The sequence below is a fragment of the Eleutherodactylus coqui genome, chromosome 10 (assembly GCF_035609145.1).
Source record: "Eleutherodactylus coqui strain aEleCoq1 chromosome 10, aEleCoq1.hap1, whole genome shotgun sequence".
NCBI classification, from domain to species: Eukaryota; Metazoa; Chordata; class Amphibia; order Anura; family Eleutherodactylidae; genus Eleutherodactylus; species Eleutherodactylus coqui.
In genome coordinates, this window is record NC_089846.1 from 3,626,567 (window position 1) to 3,647,488 (window position 20,922).

A 20,922-nucleotide genomic window follows, 5' to 3' on the forward strand; every position below is an offset into this window, starting at 1 on the left:
GACAGAGCGGGCACACCACATACATGGGAGCTTAGATACACCCTGCATCCAAAAATGGGGAATGAGTGGTTGCCCATAGCAACCCATGGGAAAGTGTCAATCAGCTACTAGCTTTTATTACAGAGACCTTCTGAACTCTGTGAGCTGGAGGTTGGTTGGTTGCTATGGACTGTCCCGTGGGTTGCTATGGACGGTCCTGTGGGTTGCTGCAGGCGGTTCCCGCGGGTTGCTGCGGACGGTCCCTGCGGGTTGCTGTGGACGGTCCCAGCGGGTTGCTGCGGGCGGTCCCTGCGGGTTGCTGTGGACGGTCCCGCGGGTTGCTGCGGGCGGTCCCCGCGGGTTGCTGCGGGCGGTCCCCGCGGGTTGCTGCGGGCGGTCCCCGCGGGTTGCTGCGGGCGGTCCCCGCGGGTTGCTGTGGGTGACTGCTCTGCTTCCGAGAAATCTGCTGCAACAATCAAACAGACAGATTGTTCCAATTTTTATGATGATAAACTATTCCGGAAGCTTCTGCCTCTCGTAACCACAGAATGTCATCAGTGACATATAACCGCGGCCAATGCAGGAGCGGGCCGCAGCTAACCCTACTGGTGATTATTAGGACATTATAGACCCAGTGTATCTGTACAGCTCTGCTACATAATACATGCACACGCACAGCTCTGCTACACCCCACACGTCACACACACAGCTCTGCTACATGTTACATCCATTATGATCCCCACACATCACACACCCAGCTTGGCTCCTCCCACAGCAGTGACATCACCACAGGTCCTTCAGCCCGCGGATATCTGTGGTGGCGGTAGGTCGGTGTCTTCTGTCAGGACTGCTGAGACATAATAGCAGTTTATTTGTATTCTCATTTTATTTTTGTCCTCCCCTTCCAAAAGCCCTAAATGTGTTGTAGGACCTTCAATGATGTCACTATGGAGCGGGGCAATAACATCAGCAGGGGTGGAGCATGAGAAGCACTCACATACACTCACCCACACACATAGGTACATACATATTCACACACAAGTGGTCCTTAGTAGTTTGTTGTGTGATACTGTCTGCTGAGCCGTGTATCTAATCCTCTTCTGTGTGATACTGTCTGCTGAGCCATGTATCTAATCCTATCCTGTGTGATACTGTCTGCTGAGCCGTGTATCTAATCCTCTTCTGTGTGATACTGTCTGCTGAGCCGTGTATCTAATCCTATCCTGTGTGATACTGTCTGCTGAGCTGCTGTATCTAATCCTCTTCTGTGTGATACTGTCTGCTGAGCCGTGTATCTAATCCTATCCTGTGTGATATTGTCTGCTGAGCCGTGTATCTAATCCTATCCTGTGTGATACCGTCTGCTGAGCCATGTATCTAATCCAATCCTGTGTGATACTGTCTGCTGAGCCGTGTATCTAATCCTATCCTGTGTGATACTGTTTGCTGAGCCGTGTATCTAATCCTCTCCTGTGTGATACTGCCTGCTGAGCCGTGTATCTAATCCTATCCTGTGTGATACAGTCTGCGGAGCCATGTATCTAATCCTCTCCTGTGTGATACCGTCTGTTGAGCTGTGTATCTAATCCCATCCTGTGTGATACTGTCTGCTGAGCTGTGTATCTAATCTTATCTTGTGTGATACTGTCTGCTGAGCCATGTATCTAATCTTATCTTGTGTGATACTGTCTGCTGAGCCATGTATCTAATCCTATCCTGTGTGATACAGTAGGCTAAGACGTGTATCTAATCCTATCCTGTGTGATACTATCTGCTGAGCTGCTGTATCTAATCCTCTCCTGTGTGATACTGTCTGCTGAGCCGTGTATCTAATCCTATCCTGTGTGATACTGTCTGCTGAGCCGTGTATCTAATCCTATCCTGTGTGATACTGTCTGCTGAGCCGTGTATCTAATCCTATCCTGTGTGATACTGTCTGCTGAGCTGTGTATCTAATCCTATCCTGTGTGATACTGTCTGCTGAGCCGTGTATCTAATCCTATCCTGTGTGATACTGCCTGCTGAGCTGCTGTATCTAATCCTATCCTGTGTGATACTGTCGGCTGAGCTACTGTATCTAATCCTATCCTGTGTGATACTATCTGCTGAGCTGCTGTATCTAATTCTATCCTGTGTGATACTGTCTGCTGAGCTACTGTATCTAATCCTATCCTGTGTGATACTGTCTGCTGAGCCGTGTATCTAATCCTATCCTGTGTGATACTGTCTGCTGAGCCGTGTATCTAATCCTATCCTGTGTGATACTGTCTGCTGAGCCGTGTATCTAATCCTATCCTGTGTGATACTGTCTGCTGAGCTGCTGTATCTAATTCTATCCTGTGTGATACTGTCTGCTGAGCCGTGTATCTAATCCTATCCTGTGTGATACTGTCTGCTGAGCCGTGTATCTAATCCTATCCTGTGTGATACTGTCTGCTGAGCCGTGTATCTAATCCTATCCTGTGTGATACTGTCTGCTGAGCTGTGTATCTAATCCTATCCTGCGTGATACTGTCTGCTGAGCCGTGTATCTAATCCTATCCTGTGTGATACTGCCTGCTGAGCTGCTGTATCTAATCCTATCCTGTGTGATACTGTCGGCTGAGCTACTGTATCTAATCCTATCCTGTGTGATACTATCTGCTGAGCTGCTGTATCTAATTCTATCCTGTGTGATACTGTCTGCTGAGCTACTGTATCTAATCCTATCCTGTGTGATACTGTCTGCTGAGCCGTGTATCTAATCCTATCCTGTGTGATACTGTCTGCTGAGCCGTGTATCTAATCCTATCCTGTGTGATACTGTCTGCTGAGCCGTGTATCTAATCCTATCCTGTGTGATACTGTCTGCTGAGCTGTGTATCTAATCCTATCCTGTGTGATACTGTCTGCTGAGCCGTGTATCTAATCCTATCCTGTGTGATACAGTCTGCGCACTGCTATAGCCCAGGTTACGCCCATTTGGCATGTGCCGGGCGTATTCAGTGGGTGAGGCCGGCGGTCGTGTCAGGGCTCTGATTGTCCAGGGCAGCCGCTGCACACGTGTAAACATACCTGTAATCACATGTCAATACTGTGCAGGCGTGTGGTTACACCTGGCGCAGCGCCTCATCTGTCAAAAGTGACAGCTGCGCTCTGATGGGTTGCCAGGGGCAACAAGGACAGTTTGTCTCTTAGACACTTTTGATAAATGAGGCCCAATGTGTGCGGCATTGTCACATGACAGGCCTGGGGCCGTTCGCACGGATCTCCGCGATGGCGTCCTTCGTGCAGCGATTCATTGGTGCTTATTTACTACTGAAGACACGATAGTTTTGTGGCACAAATGGCGCCAGAGAGCGTCTTTCATGCTTTCCACCACATTTACTATCTGCTTTTATACGTTTACGGACAGTTTTTCAAACTTGTCTGAAAAAGGGGTGTGGCCTAAATTGCCACAAATCACTCCCAACTTTTGGCCCAATATTTGGTGTAAAGTAGCCAATCAACAGACTTATCATTCAACAGAGCTGCTGATTGTAAGACGTTCTGTTAGACCGTGTCAGTAAATATGCCTCATTGTTGCCAGCAGTGCAAGCAGAATAGATACAGCATGAGGTACCAGGGCCAGCCTCCCCGAGCAGTGGGGTAACAATAGGAGTCGCAAATGCAGAGCACAGCTAAAAAAAGGAAAGGCCAATAACATGCTGCCTTGTTCCTCCATTAGGTATAATGAAAACCAAGGTTTGTTTGGGAGTCGCCAGCAAGCAAAGTGTGATTGTTCCCCGCAAGAGGAACCGAGTCACCCTGTAGATGTGGAACACGACACAAAGATACTTATGGTTCTATTGCAGTATTCCTTTAGGTGCAAACCGGTCCCATCCATGTCAGAAGGGTGGAAATATACATGCCTCATCAAATCTATTTCACTTTAGCCTGAAGAGGAACCCAAGAGCTTCACATACTGCTGTAACATCCTGTATTTGTGTAAACCGCTACCAGGTCTCGTATCTACAGGATTACCTGGTATCACTTACTGAGAGCAATGCCTTGTTCCTGTCACTGCAAAACACCCCTCAGCTGATGTCTGTTGCAAATCCCTCAATAGACGCAGGATGTAATGCCCCTCCCATTTGCTATATGTGTTATGCCTGGGCCAGTGTATAATATAAAAAGGGGCAGCATTATAGTAGTTATATTCTTGTACATAGGGGGCAGTATTATAGTAGTTATATTCCTGTACATAGGGGGCAGTATTATAGTAGTTATATCCTTGTACATAGGGGGCAGTATTATAGTAGTTATATTCTTGTACATAGGGGGCAGTATTATAGTAGTTATATTCTTGTACATGGGGGCAGTATTATAGTAGTTATATTCTTGTATATAGGGGGCAGTATTATAGTAGTTATATTCTTGTACATAGGGGGCAGTATTATAGTAGTTATATTCTTGTACATAGGAGCAGTATTATAGTAGTTATATTCTTATATATAGGGGGCAGTATTATAGTAGTTATATTCTTGTACATAGGGGGCAGTATTATAGTAGTTATATTCTTGTACATAGGAGCAGTATTATAGTAGTTATATTCTTATACATAGGAGCAGTATTATAGTAGTTATATTCTTGTACATAGGGGGCAGTATTATATTAGTTATATTCTTGTACATAGGGGGCAGTATTGTAGTAGTTATATTCTTGTACATAGGGGGCAGTATTATAGTAGTTATATTGTTGTACATAGGGGCAGTATTATAGTAGTTATATTCTTGTACATAGGGGCAGTATTATAGTAGTTATATTCTTGTACATGGGGGCAGTATTATAGTAGTTATATTCTTGTACATAGGGGGCAGTATTATAGTAGTTATATTCTTGTACGTAGGGGCAGTATTATAGTAGTTATATTCTTGTACATAGGGGGCTGTATTACAGTAGTTATATTCTTGTACATAGGGGGCAGTATTATAGTAGTTATATTCTTGTACATGGGGGCAGTATTATAGTAGTTATATTCTTGTACATAGGGGGCAGTATTATAGTAGTTATATTCTTGTACGTAGGGGCAGTATTATAGTAGTTATATTCTTGTACATAGGGGGCAGTATTATAGTAGTTATATTCTTGTACATAGGAGCAGTATTATAGTAGTTATATTCTTGTACATAGGGGGCAGTATTATAGTAGTTATATTCTTGTACATAGGGGGCAGTATTATAGTAGTTATATTCTTGTACATAGGAGCACTATTATAGTAGTTATATTGTTGTACATAGGGGCAGTATTATAGTAGTTATATTCTTGTACATAGGGGCAGTATTATAGTAGTTATATTCTTGTACATGGGGGCAGTATTATAGTAGTTATATTCTTGTACATAGGGGGCAGTATTATAGTAGTTATATTCTTGTACGTAGGGGCAGTATTATAGTAGTTATATTCTTGTACATAGGGGGCAGTATTATAGTAGTTATATTCTTGTACATAGGAGCAGTATTATAGTAGTTATATTCTTGTACATAGGGGGCAGTATTATAGTAGTTATATTCTTGTACATAGGGGGCAGTATTATAGTAGTTATATTCTTGTACATAGGGGGCAGTATTATAGTAGTTATATTCTTGTACATAGGGGGCAGTATTATAGTAGTTATATCCTTGTACATAGGGGGCAGTATTATAGTAGTTATATTCTTATACATAGGGGGCAGTATTATAGTAGTTATATTCTTGTATATAGGGGGCAGTATTATAGTAGTTATATTCTTGTACATAGGGGGCAGTATTATAGTAGTTATATTCTTATACATAGGAGCAGTATTATAGTAGTTATATTCTTGTACGTAGGGGCAGTATTATAGTAGTTATATTCTTGTACATAGGGGGCAGTATTATAGTAGTTATATTCTTGTACATAGGAGCAGTATTATAGTAGTTATATTCTTGTACATAGGGGGCAGTATTATAGTAGTTATATTCTTGTACATAGGGGGCAGTATTATAGTAGTTATATTCTTGTACATAGGGGGCAGTATTATAGTAGTTATATTCTTGTACATAGGGGGCAGTATTATAGTAGTTATATTCTTGTACATAGGGGGCAGTATTATAGTAGTTATATTCTTGTACATGGGGGCAGTATTATAGTAGTTATATTCTTGTACATAGGGGGCAGTATTATAGTAGTTATATTCTTGTACATAGGGGGCAGTATTATAGTAGTTATATTCTTGTACATAGTGGGCAGTATTATAGTAGTTATATTCTTGTACATAGGGGGCAGTATTATAGTAGTTATATTCTTGTACATAGGGAGCAGTATTATAGTAGTTATATCCTTGTACATAGGGGGCAGTATTATAGTAGTTATATTCTTATACATAGGGGGCAGTATTATAGTACTTATATTCTTGTACATAGGGAGCAGTATTATAGTAGTTATATTCTTGTACATAGGGGGCAGTATTATAGTAGTTATATTCTTGCACATAGGGGGCAGTATTATAGTAGTTATATTCTTGTACATAGGGGGCAGTATTATAGTAGTTATATTCTTATACATAGGGGGCAGTATTATAGTACTTATATTCTTGTACATAGGGAGCAGTATTATAGTAGTTATATTCTTGTACATAGGGGGCAGTATTATAGTAGTTATATTCTTGTACATAGGGAGCAGTATTATAGTAGTTATATTCTTGTACATAGGGGACAGTATTATAGTGGTTATATTCTTGTACATAGGGGGCAGTATTATAGTAGTTATATTCTTGTACATAGGGGGCAGTATTATAGTAGTTATATTCTTGTACATAGGAGCAGTATTATAGTAGTTATATTCTTGTACATAGGGGGCAGTATTATAGTAGGTATATTCTTGTAAATAGGGAGCAGTATTATAGTAGTTATATTCTTGTACATAGGGGGCAGTATTATAGTAGTTATATTCTTGTACATAGGGGCAGTATTATAGTAGTTATATTATGGTACATAGGGGGCAGTATTATAGTAGGTATATTCTTGTAAATAGGGAGCAGTATTATAGTAGTTATATTCTTGTACATAGGGGGCAGTATTATAGTAGTTATATTCTTGTACATAGGAGCAGTATTATAGTAGTTATATTCTTGTACATAGGAGGCAGTATTATAGTAGTTATATTCTTGTACATAGGGGGCAGTATTATAGTAGTTATATTCTTGTACATAGGGGGCAGTATTATAGTAGTTCTGTCTGTGTATCTGTCCATCTATCTCTCTATACGGACACTGTGTAAATAACTGGCGATGAAAGCGTTAAAAGTATAAAGCTAAGCAGGAAAACAGAAGACAAGATGAAGTTGCTCCGGGGGAGAAGATGCTTCTTGTGAATAAATGGTCTCTCGGCAACCCTGAGGGCTGACAGGAATTGCAACGATTGCGACATGCAGGCTTACATGCCCCATCCGTCCCTCTCTGCAGTCACATTACACATGCACCATACATGGGGTCAGGTTCTGGCTGATGGGCCCCCGACGACTGCTGCCCACCCGTCTCCCCACCCGGCCGTCATCCCTCTCCTCACAGGGCAGATATGATGCTGCCTGTAATACATCTAGAAGGTTTGCATTGTGTAGAAGCAGCCTGACCTTGCCTGTCGCTGGCGGAGATGCTGAGGATGGTGATGCTGCCTGGGCGGCTGCCAGGATCTCTGCAGCTATTACTGAGGCTGCCGCTTGCTAGTTCCTGTTGTCATTGACCACAGCGGGCGGAAGACACCGTGCTATCTGTACTTTCTCATCAGGAGTTACAGGATGGCGGCGAGGTCGCGCAATAGTTTCATCCATCCATACCCTGTATGGGGCCAGGAGCAGCTACAGGTGTATTTGGGCCCTTGTGCAACAGAGTCACAGTGGGCCCCCTGACTTGATTAGGTGCTTAGCTATAGGGGGGCAGAGGTAGCGATCAGGGTCCTGGTGCCTGTGGGGGCCCAACAGCTCCTCTGCCGAATGACATTTGGTGACGCTGTTGCAAAATTCGCCTTGTGTCCAGGAGCTCCAGGTCACCCCTCCGCCGTGAGCCCAGTGGGCCCTGGCATCTGTGATCGCTAAGGCACGTCATTCGGTGCTGCAGTATAGGCGGTATTAACCCTGAATCAGGGAACTTCAATCCCTGTTACTGTGAGTTGGGGAAAGGGAACAGACTAATAAGGCCTCTATATAATGCCTTGACAATACTGCTATATACCATCCCTATGATGTTACCAGACAGTACTGCCATTCAGAGCCCAAAATAATACCGCCATACAATGTCAAAGAATGCTTCTATACAGTTCTCACACATTACTGTTATTTAGTAACACTATCATACTATCATATACTGCTGTACTACAGACTATATCCAAGTAATACTACAGTGCACTAAATACAGAATACTGCCATATAGTATCCAAATAAAAGGACCCCATACTACCCAAAGAATACCTCCATATAGTATCTAAATAATAGGACTATATACTTCCAAACTAATGCTACCACATACTACCTAAGTAACGCATGCCTACAATGTCCACATAACACCGCCCTATATTTCCCACAAAACACCACCTTTCATCACCTAAATAAAACTGCTGTTTAGTGTTAGAATAATACCGCCATACAGTGCCTGAGTAGGGAAGGGGTTAATGGTAGTCAGAGGTGCTCCAGGGCTGTGAAAGTTTACATGTTGCTCCTGGGTTTCCAGTCTTTGCGGGTCCCCGTGAATTGGAAGTCCTGGCAAATGCCCAGTTTGTTACCACATTAGCAGTTTGAATGTGCCAACCTAAATGTGTGATGGTCCTAAACTCCCGGGTGATAATAGCTTACCTCCCAACGCTTGAATTCCCATTGCGGAATAGTATTAGGCTCCACCCAGGAGAGACCTCTTAACTTTTTAAATTTGTCTATGGCAAAGCTGAGTGACAACCAATATGGCCGCCATGACAGGTCCCAAAGAGGAGGTCACCCAGCTTTCCCAGACTCCAGAATGACTAATTCTCCTACTTGTGCAGCATCACCACTGATCCAGGCAGACTGGGGGGTAAGCAGGTTCATGCGAGCAGCAGAGACGTCGCTGGGCACGCGGCACCCGGCGCTTTCTATTATTAGTCTGGGTTGAATTCGAAAGCATAAAATCTAGAAACCGTAGTTTTGTGGTGGCTGCCAGCTGCTGTCAACAGGAAATGCTGAGACCTCGAGACTCTGCCACCTCCAGAAAGCCTCGGCTGCGGTGGCACATATACACTGCCACCGCATGAGTGAGACCTCCGATCATTCAGTAGATCCTCTGCCAATGTTACCAGGGAAAATAAATGCACTGCCAATCTGTGAGCTGGGCAGGAGTGCCAGCTGCTATTCCTGTGCCCCATATCGCCACAGACTCTGGACTCCTAGGCCCGCCATTATCAGTGCTGAGGGGCAGTCGTTGGGTGGAGGTTGGACATGAGGTGGACATAAGGGCCTGTGGAGGGTTGGGGGTAAGAGAGTGACAGGGCCTCTTTGAAGGGGGTGGGTAAGAGGAGATGGGCTTGGCCAGAAAGTGAGATGGAAGGTAGTGGAGGTGCTGTGAGGGAACAGAAAGTAACCAAAGGCTCTGCGGAGTGGAGACTCAGAAGGAGGCAGGGGCGGGGACTCAGAAGGTGGCCAGGGCTCTGCTGGGGCGGGGAATCAGAAGGTGGCAGGGGCTCTGCAGGGGCGGGGACTCAGAAGGTGGCAGGGGCTCTGCAGGGGCAGGGAGTCAGAAGGTAACAGGGGCTCTGCAGGGGTGGGGAGTCAGAAGGTTGCAGGGGTGGGGAGTCAGAAGGTGGCAGGGGCTCTGCAGGGGCTGGGAGTCAGAAGGTGGCAGGAATGCTGTGAAGATTGCAGAGATAAGGAAGTATGAAGGCTGCAGGGAATATGTTAGGAGAAGGTGGTAAAGAAAATAATTGGGATTCTATTGATAAAGGAGTAGCAAAAAGTGTCAAAGGCTCTGCAGGGGCGGGGACTCAGAAGGTGGCAGGGAATCTAGAGGAGGTAGAGACAAGGAAGTGAGAGTGGTAGGGGATATTTTAGAGGAAGGAGGTGATTGGGGTAGTGTTGATAAAGGGAGGTACAGAAGGTGGCAGAGGCTTTGTAGAGGCAGGAAGTCTGAAAGTGGCAAGGACACTGTGGGGCAGGGAGTCTGAAGGTGAAAGGGGCTCTGGGAAGGGCAGGGGAAACACAAGGTGACAGACAGGTAGAGTCTTTCCACCTGAGAGTTTCCGCAGTCTGTTACAGTCCTCACTGATGGCTTAGCTGGTGACGTCCCTTTATATCAGAGGAAGCTGAGATATGGGGTGCTGTCCACAGGGTCCTCGCACCGTACAGCTGCGGCAGCTGTCCCGCCTGCACCACTAGTGATCTGATTGTCACTTCGTAAGATCCGTGAGACTCTTTGATCATATTTAACAACAAAGGTGCGAGGACCCTACGTACAAGAGGAACGGTGGGCTCCGGCCCCAGCTACTGCCCCTGCCAAGGCCTTACCCTCATCAACTGTTCAAGGGAATCCCACTGACCAAAAGACCCCCATAACCACATGTATAGACTGCGGGCTTCATTAACAGTTGTTTTTAAGGGACTGTTCATGACTAGAACATGAGTGCATTGTTCCTTGTCCATGGCTTTGTCTGGGACTGCAGCTTATCCCCATCCAAGTGAATGAGGTGAGGCTGCAGTACCAGACATGACCTTTGCACAAGGGTGGCACTATTTCTGGAAACCAAGGAGACCCTGTTTTCTAATCCTGGACAACATGATGATATATTATGTAAGGTCAGAGTTTGCTGGGGGTTCTGGCCACCGGCAGTACTGCAGTCTGCTTGTTTTTCTAAATTCTTCAAACATGGATTCCCCCGGTTTCTCGCTTTGTGTCATTCCTCGTTTGACTCGTGAGGTCGTGTTCTGCGGTCTATAGAATAAGTCAATGACGGTACGCATGGCCGACCAAGCGGGACTGAGTGCACATAGCAGGTGCATTGCCGAATGTTGTCAGCGATGGCGGCCGACTGCCGGGTCTTCACACGGGCAATACAGACCAGAAAAAAGGACAAATCGGCACCCAGAGAAGATCCTGGCAGCGTCTGCATGAACTGGATTGGGTGAATCTGCTGGCGGGGGCATTTGAGTTGTGCCCCCCCCATATATCGAGTCCCGAGTCGCCCTCTTCTGTCAAGTTCTTGAACAGTCCCAGTTCAGTCTATTTCTGGGAAAGCAGAGAAATACGGCTGCCATGATGGGTGCAGCAGAGGTTGGCATCTAGCTTTCCCGAATTTGGCATATTAAGGGGACCTTGGGAACTACCTACCTGTGACCTACAGGGAAATGAGACTGTAACTCCCATCGGAGTCACTGACTCATGGGAGTGACTGCAGTCAGCATGTTGGCGTCACAGCACCCCCGGTGGCCGACGCGTGACACTATACAATATGTAGTTACTCCTCATACTCAGGGGAGCCCCCTGGTGGCCGTCCTCATATCACTCTGTGTTACAGTCATGAACGCTCTAAAACCTCCTAATGTACTTCCATCTCTGCTCGCTGTTAACCCCTTAGTGACGCCGCCCACCTTGGTCCTAAGGACGTGACAATTTGGGCAGATTTTAGTCTCTACTTTTCAAAAACCAGAACGTGTTTCGTTTTCTGCGCCGCGGACAGCGAGGGCTGCGTTTTGCGCGGCGAGCTGTAGTTTATATTGGTAACATTTTTGGATACATGTAACCTATTGTAGAACTTTTATTTACATTTTTTTGGAGAAAACACCTTAATTCTGCCGTTTTTCCAGCATTTATCACGCAGCGTACATGAGATGACACATTGTTCTGCGGGTCGGTGCAGTTATGACAATACCAAAATCATATATATATTTTTTTTTTTAGGTTTTTCGACTTTTGTTAGAATTTTTTTTTCATAGCCCCGTACTTTCCTGTTTCCGTGGGCGGAGCTCTGTCAGGGCTTATTTCTTGCACGACGGGCTGTAGTTTTTATGGGTACCATATTGGTACATGTGTTTTATTGATCACCTTTAGCCTCCATTGACACGAGCGTATATCACCCGCGCTTGCACGCTGCCCATCTGATGCATTGGTTTACAGATGGGTGTATTTCCACGGCGTAAAAGCGCCCGGCCGGCCAAGATAACGCATACGAGTGCATTTCAGGCAGGCGCTTTTACCTCGGTCAGGAAAGATAGTTCAGGAACTATCATCCAGGCCGGAATACGGCGGCGGCTCCCATAGACTCCTATGGGAGCCTAAAGTAGCTGCCGGAGAAGGGAGGTGGGAGGGAGTTTATTAGCGTGATTGCTAAGATCCCACCCCCTTCTGTCCTTCTCTCCTCCCCTTGCCGGCTGTTTGCAATGAGAGGGGGCGGGAGCTAGTTGCTAAGCTCCCACTCTGTCCCGCCCCCCCAGCAATGCACACTAGCTCTGCCCCATGCTGCCCCTTTCCCTTGGTGAGAGCCAGCGAGGGTGCCGAAAGGGGAAAGGCAGTTTAGCAGAGCTAAACCGTCTCCCCCACCCAACGGCAATCCGGGCTCAGCGTATATGCGCCGGACTCGGGCCATCTGAACGCAATTTTTGGTGGCGCTGTGGCCATGACACAGCTGACAGACAATCGCTGCGCTCGTGTGAATGAGCCCTCAGGGTGTTTTTTCGGAGGCAAAAAAAAGAAGCACTTTGGAGAGGAGAAAGTGCAGTAAAGTTTGTTTTTTTACGTGTTTTTTTAAACATTTTTTATGCCCCTGTAGGGAACTTGAACATGTGATGCTCTGCTCACCCCGATAATACACTGCAGTACATGAGCACTGCAATGCATTGTCACTTATCATAGGCAATAGCAGACAATAGCAGACTCGGAAGCCATTGTCTGGTTGCCATGGCAACCCATCGTTCTCTGCGATTACATGGTGGAGACCAGATGATGTCACAGAGGGAGCGCCTGCCCCTCTGTGAATACCCTTGATCACTGCATGCGAGGTTTTAGCAGCGGGGATCAGTGTTCTTACCAATCCCAGCCATCGCCATCCATAGGACGTACGCACGCCAGGATGTACATTTACGTCCTGGGTGGGAGGGGGTTAATGAGTGGGAATATTCTTGGCATCCCAGCCTGCACCCACCTCCTACTTCTCCTGGCTGAGGGTTTGCTACAGTTGCACCAGTCACTACAGACAATCCTCTGTGCGCTGTATACAGCCGCAGCACAAATCTATCGCAGCCGCCCTGGAGGCTCCGGTCCACGCCGCGCCATCACCGGGCGTTACGGGTGATGGAGGCAATGACAAGGGGCACTGCGCGGTGCGAGCCCTGTGCCCTCGTATAGGCAGCGTATGCTGTCCGCACGCTATACATTATATATGTGCGACGTCTTCATACGCTGCGCCGCTCTGAAACCGCGCCTGGAATATAAGAAGAGGAAAAAAACACTACGCCGGTCCGTGCGATCCGCGGTCACAGCAGCCATACGCGGTCACAGCAGCCATCCGCGGTCACAGCAGCCATACGCAGCCATAGCAGCCATACGCGGTCATAGCAGTCATACGCGGTCATAGCAGTCATACGCAGTCATAGCAGCCATCCGCGGTCTCTGCCGGCGGCACGTATGGCTGGGGGACTCTCCGTGTTTTACGCATACGGCCGCGGGCATGACTCTGAAATCCTCTATGGAAAGGATTAGTCCTGCTCATCCCGCTGCATTTTGTTACAATGTATCGGTGCAGTCAGTCTGCACCGATACATTGTAACAGTCATAAGTGCTGCACTGATACATTGTAGCAAATCCTCAGCAGTGTGAGCAAGCAATATCAGGAGGGCATGTAAACAAGAAAACTCACTAAAAGCAAGCAGAGATCCTGAAATGCTGATGAATTGAAGTGGATTAGAAGGCTGCCATCCTTTCATTCCACAAGGATTTAGTGAACCCTGAGCGTCTGATAAGCAGGTAAGTGTCTCTTACCTGTAGGTCGCCTCTCTGGGTCGGCGCTGTCACCGCTCAGTCAGCCAAGCCTGACTATTCACTAATAGTGCAGGAAGTGCAGTCATCGGCCTGGGGCTCCTATATATGTGATGCCGGCTCTATCACGCCTACATGTCCCCCTCCCACACTGTACACACAGGTCTGCAGGGTGACAGCGTGAGACGGTCTCCACGCTGCCTGTACCTGCGCCCTAATGAGCAGCCTTAAAGGAACAGCCACCCTTTAGCAGGATTTAGCTTCTTTTAATCTAAACACATCCAAAATTGTGCAATGAGTAGTTCCTAACATGCCGTATATTAGTCAGAGCTCCGCTGTGTGATGCATAGTTACATGATAAGATAAAGTCTTCCACCACTAGAGGGAGCTTGTGTTCATTGTATAGTCAGTACACAGTAAGCTCCTGAGCTCCCCCTAGTGGTGAAAGCAGGCACACAGAATGTTATCAGATTGCTATATCCCTCTGCACAGGGTTTGGAGCTCTGTATCAGGAATAGGAAGCTACTCAGTTAGCCACAGACATACCAACTACCCAAAAACTGACGGCACCAAGAAGAGCCCGCGCTCCGTCCAGTCTGGATTTATATTCTTTGCATTTTTTCGTATCCCCGGTATGAATTCATTTAATGTTGACTTTGATTTCCCCCCCAACTAACCCCGGATTGTACCCCCTTGTTGGAGTGTTCCCTCCCTCCTGAAGTTTATGTACACCTTTCAGGTATACCGTATATCCCCCCCCCCCCCCCATCATGGCCGCCCTCCTGTAATGTATAGAATGATTTCCATCCCTTGTAGTCCACGACTCGCAATCTCCCAGAAGCCTCTGTTCTCTGTGCCCTTCTCCGCCGGGGTCTTTGAGGGCGAGCCGGCTCGTTACCGGGCTGCTCTGGGATAGCCCTGCAACCACACAGATACCGGGCAGCATGGAAGACAAGAACATATTACACAGACATCGCTATCAGTAACAACCACAGGGTGGCGTCACATTATTACAACCGCCCGCTATACCCAGAGCAACCGCAGTGTGCCGCACAGACCGCAGACAGGCTTGTGGGTGGTCTCCGGCATCTGGGGCCATGATGACCGCAGTGCATCCTACAGTTGCTGGAGGGTCCATACAGCAAACACAACCATCAAGGTCCCACAGATGGTCAATTGTGTCCAAGTATGGGGACTTCTTGGGGGTCTCGGTTGGGCTCTCCCAGCCGCTGCTGGACATTTCTAGCCGGTGACCCGTCACATTGTCATGCTGGAAGGTGCTGGGAAGGACGGACGGCATGTATGGGTGATGGGTAACCAGAGAGCCTTCCACATGGCTGAGCAGCCCGAAGATCACCGCAAGGATAATCCCATGATGCCGCCGGCACCGGCTGGAGTTCTTCCAGTGATGGTCGTGGGGCGTTTGCCGTAGAAAATGGAGCTCATTGGAGAGGACCACCCTTTACCAATCAGGTCCAATGCCGATACTGCCGAGCGGACTGAAGCTTTTCTTCCGAAGCCCCTTTGTTAGCAGTGACCATCCGTCGGCTTCGGACCCCCGTACGCAGTTGGGTTCTCTGAACTGTTGTACTAGATACGTCTGGTAGCCCCCCGGTTCATTGTCACGGTGACCTGCTCCACTGTAGCGTATCGGTCAGCCCCCGCGGACCTCCACGGCCGGCGTTCACCTCTCACCTCAGTGGCGCTCCGCAGCTTCCACGCCGTTTATTCCCAATGGTGCCGTTTGTCCGCTCACGATACGCTTTCACCACAGGAGCCCGCGAACAGTTCACAAATTGCGCTGCTTTAGGAATACCGCCATCCGTGGTCCGAAGGCCAATAATCATCCAAACTCGGCTAAATCCCCCCTTTTACCCCGACGACAACAAGTCCTCTATGTGAGCAGCACCCGTCGCACCCCTTATATGCCCACCGAGCCCCCCACACGCTACACGTTGCCGATGGCGAACGTTAGAGGAGCCATAATAAAGTGACTCCCCGGTGTATAGAATCGCTGAAGTGAATTACTGCAGTTTTTGAAATTGCGCAATTCTGTCCCGCTGCGCCATCAAGGAGTTAATAACTGCAGAGCGGCTACCTTCCTTAAAAGCAGTTACATCTTAATTAGGTCAATCAGGCCGCCTCACTCGAGCGGATGCGCATTTGTATATGACTGAGCGCAACTTTTTTGCATGTGCATCGGCGGATCTTACTGCACTTTTTGTGGCAAACAAAGACGCGCCAATTTAAATGTCTAATTAGCGCAATGCGTTCCAGCGGGGTTCTTTTCCTGCATAGTTCCACGCATCTCCTGGTGTACTATGTGTGTATTCGCGCGTCCTCGCTGACTTCTATGGGAGTCTTTGGTTACATTGTAAAACCCGTGACCCATATAAGTACAGCATGACAACCTTATACGAGGCTATAAACTCCGGCTTATAAACTACGAACCGGGTGAAGTTGTTTTCTGACTCGACGCCAATAAATGATGTCGCTGCGAGACGAACGCGGCTGAAAACCAGGAAAACACTGAAACTGGTAGAAAAATGGGCGTTAAAGAGGGCAACCAGGAGTGAGGTCTGAAGGGTTAAATGGGTGGGGCCGCCGATCCCAGGTTGGCGTGCTTATTAGAGATGAGCGAACGCGTTCGTCCGAGCTTGATATTCGTGCGAATATTAGGGTGTTCGGGATGTTCGTTATTCGTGACGAACACCATGCGGTGTTCTGGTTACTTTCACTTCCTTCCCTGAGACGTTAGCGCGCTTTTCTGGCCAATTGAAAGACAGGGAAGGCATTACAACTTCCCCCTGCAACGTTTAAGCCCTATACCACCCCCCTGCTGTGAGTGGCTGGCGAGATCAGGTGTTCGCCTAATATAAAAGTCGGCCCCTCCCGCGGCTCGCCTCAGATGCGGTGTGAGTTAGATGAGGGACAGTGCTGTTTATACCGGAGCTGCTGTAGGGAAAGAATTGGTAGTTAGTGTAGGCTTCAAGACCCCCCAAAGGTCCTTATTAGGGCCACTGATAGCTGTGTGTTGGCTGCTGTTAGCAGTGGGATTTTTTTTTCTTTCTCAAAATCGCCTCTGCAGACCGTTGCACCTGGCATTAGGGACAGAAGTGCTGCATAGGCAGGGAGAGTGTTAGGAGTGAGTGTAGCCTTCAAGAACCTCAACGGTCCTTTCTAGGGCCATATTTATCCGTGTGCAGTACTGTCCAGGCTGCTGTTGGCTGTGCTGCATTTTTTTTGGGCTTCTCAAAATCGCCTCTGCAGAGCATTGCACCCTCCATTGATACTGCAGGGAAAGAATTGTATAGGCAGGGCCACAACACAGTTATTATTCATAGAATATACGCAGTGCTGCCTGTTGGTGGGAAAAAACTGAAAACAAATCTATTTGTCCAGCCTGTGTCCGTCCTTACGCCTGTGTAGACGTGTGAGCTGCGTGAAAAACATTGCTAAATCATACGCAGCCAGCTACGCTTTACTGCTGGGTTCGCCATTTGCTTTCCTTAATTGGGAAAAAAAATACCTGCTCTCCAAGAGTTATAATAACTCTGCTACCCTCACGTTCTGTGACACATAAGCAGGGACACAGCGCAGTTATTAAACTTCGCAGGTTCATTGAATATACGCAGTGCTGCCTGTTGGTGGGAAAAAACTGAAAAGAAATCTATTTGTCCAGCCTGTGTCCGTCCTTACGCCTGTGGAGACGTGTGAGCTGCGTGAAAAACATTGCTAAATCATACGCAGCCAGCTACGCTTTACTGCTGGGTTCGCCATTTGCTTTCCTTAATTGGGGAAAAAAATACCTGCTCTCCAAGAGTTATAATAACTCTGCTACCCTCACGTTCTGTGACACATAAGCAGGGACACAGCGCAGTTATTAAACTTCGCAGGTTCATTGAATATACGCAGTGCTGCCTGTTGGTGGGAAAAAACTGAAAACAAATCTATTTGTCCAGCCTGTGTCCGTCCTTACGCCTGTGGAGACGTGTGAGCTGCGTGAAAAACATTGCTAAATCATACGCAGCCAGCTACGCTTTACTGCTGGGTTCGCCATTTGCTTTCCTTAATTGGGAAAAAAAATACCTGCTCTGCCACAGTTAATAACTCTGCTACCCTCACGTTCTGTGACACATAAGCAGGGACACAGCACAGTTATTAAACTTAGATAATTCATTCACTAGAGGCAGTGGGGCCTTTCGTTTTCCAAAAAGGGCAAAAATTATATTTGGCCTGCAGTCTTGCGCCAATTTATTTCCTGCCTGGGAAATCTAATCACTGGTAATACAGCATGCTGAGGGGTAGGGGTAAGCCTAGAGGACGTGGACGTGGACGTGGCCGAGGACGCGGAGGGCCAAGTCAGGGTGTGGGCACAGGCCAAGCTCCTGATCCAGGTGTGTCGCAGCCGACTGCTGCGCGATTAGGAGAGAGGCACGTTTCTGGCGTCCCCACATTCATCGCCCAATTAATGGGTCCACGCGGGAGACGGTTATTAGAAAATGAGCAGTGTGAGCAGGTCCTGTCCTGGATGGCAGAAAGTGCTTCGAGCAACCTATCGTCTACCCGCAGTTCTGCGCCGTCCACTGCTGCCAATCCGAATCCTCTGTCTGCTGCTCCTCCTTCCTCCCAGCCTCCTCACTCCACTACAATAACACCTGCTCAGGAGCGGGAGCACTCCCAGGAACTGTTCTCGGGCCCCTGCTTAGATTGGGCAGCAGCGGTTCCTCTCCCACCAGAGGAGTTTATCGTCACTGATGCCCAACCATTCGAAAGTTCCCGGGGTCCGGGGGAAGAGGCTGGGGACTTCCGCCAACTGTCTCAACAACTTTCTGTGGGTGAGGAGGACGATGACGATCAGACACAGTTGTCTTGCAGTGAGGTAGTAGTAAGGGCAGTAAGTCCCAGGGAGCAGCGCACAGAGGATTCGGAGGAAGAGCAGCAGGACGATGAGGTGACTGACCCCACCTGGTGTGCAACGCTTACTCAGGAGGACAGGTCTTCAGAGGGGGAGTCAAGGGCATCAGCAGGGCAGGTTGCAAGAGGCAGTGCAGTGGCCAGGGGTAGAGGCAGGGCCAGACCGAATAATCCACCAAGTGTTTCCCAAAGCGCCCCCTCGCGCCATGCCACCCTGCGGAGGCCGAGGTGCTCTAAGGTCTGGCAGTTTTTCACAGAGACGCCTGACGACCGACGAACAGTGGTGTGCAACCTTTGTCGCGCAAAGCTCAGCCGGGGAGCCAACACCAACAGCCTCACCACCACCAGCATGCGCAGACATATGATGGCCAAGCACCCCACAAGGTGGGACGAAGGCCGTTCACCGCCTCCGGTTTGCACCCCTGCCTCTCCCCCTGTGCCCCAACCTGCCACTGAGATGCAACCCCCCTCTCAGGACACAGGCACTACCGCCTCATGGCCTGCACCCACACCCTCATCTCCGCTGTCCTCGGCCCCATCCAGCAGTGTAGTTCAGCGCACCGTTCAGCCGTCGCTTGCGCAAGTGTTCGAGCGCAAGCGCAAGTACGCCGCCACGCACCCGCACGCTCAAACGTTAACCGTCCGCATCGCAAAATTCATCAGCCTTGAGATGCTGCCGTATAGGGTTGTGGAAACTGAGTCCTTCAAAAGTATCATGGAGGCGGCGGCCCCGCGCTACTCAGTTCCCAGTCGCCACTACTTTTCCCGATGTGCCGTCCCAGCCCTGCACGACCACGTCTCCCGCAACATTGTGCGCGCCCTCACCAACGCGGTTACTGCCACGGTCCACTTAACTACGGACACGTGGACAAGCACAGGCGGGCAGGGCCACTACATCTCCCTGACGGCACATTGGGTGAATTTAGTGGAGGCTGGGACAGAGTCAGAGCCTGGGACCGCTCACGTCCTACCCACCCCCAGAATTGCGGGCCCCAGCTCGGTGCTGGTATCTGCGGAGGTCTATGCTTCCTCCACTAAAGCACCCTCCTCCTCCTCCTCCTCCTCTGTCTCACAATCAAGATGTGTTAGCAGCAGCATGTCGCCAGCAGTCGGTGTCGCGCGGTGTGGCAGCACAGCGGTGGGCAAGCGTCAGCAGGCCGTGCTGAAACTACTCAGCTTAGGCGATAAGAGGCACACGGCCCACGAACTGCTGCAGGGTCTGACACAGCAGACCGACCGCTGGCTTGCGCCGCTGAGCCTCCAACCGGGCATGGTCGTGTGTGACAACGGCCGTAACCTGGTGGCGGCTCTGCAGCTCGGCAGCCTCACGCACGTGCCATGCCTGGCCCACGTATTTAATTTGGTGGTTCAGCGCTTTCTGAAAAGCTACCCACGCTTGTCAGACCTGCTCGTAAAGGCGCGCCGGCTCTGCGCACATTTCCGCAAGTCCCACACGGACGCTGCCACCCTGCGCACCCTGCAACATCACTTTAAGCTGCCAGTGCACCGACTGCTGTGCGACGTGCCCACACGGTGGAACTCTACGCTCCACATGTTGGCCAGGCTCTATGAACAGCGTAGAGCTATAGTCGAATACCAACTCCAACATGGGCGGCGCAGTGGGAGTCAGCCTCCTCAATTCCTTTCAGAAGAGTGGGCCTGGTTGGCAGACATCTGCCATGTCCTTGGTAATTTTGAGGAGTCTACCCAGGTGGTGAGCGGCGATGCTACAATCATTAGCGTCACCATTCCTCTGCTATGCATCTTGAGAAATTCCCTGCAAACCATAAAGGCAGCTGCTTTGCGCTCGGAAACGGGGGCGGGGGAAGACAGTATGCCGCTGGATAGTCAGGGCACCCTCCTGTCTATTTCTCAGCGCGTACAGGAGGAGGAGGAGGAGCATGAGGAGGATGAGGAGGAGGGGGAAGAGACAGCTTGGCCCGCTGCTGACGGTACACCGGCTGATTGCCTGTCATCCTTTCAGCGTGTATGGCCTGAGGAGGAGGAGGAGGAGGAGGAGGATCCTGAAAGTGATCTTCCTAGTGAAGACAGCCATGTGTTGC

General features: G+C 48.7%; 1 protein-coding gene across 2 annotated transcripts in view; it reads right to left on the reverse strand.

Annotated features, from left to right (window-relative positions):
• Positions 1–14,011, reverse strand: part of LOC136579924 (uncharacterized) — a 91,365-nt gene extending 77,354 nt beyond the window's left edge. Inside the window, exon 1 of one of the 2 annotated variants that reach the window (XM_066580019.1) lies at positions 13,946–14,011. The gene's annotated coding sequence lies outside the window, so the exon portion shown is untranslated. Of the gene's footprint in view, positions 1–7,587; positions 7,639–13,945 lie in introns of those variants that run through there. The other variant, XM_066580020.1, reaches the window with a different exon arrangement.
• Between the last annotated feature and the right edge of the window lie 6,911 nt (positions 14,012–20,922).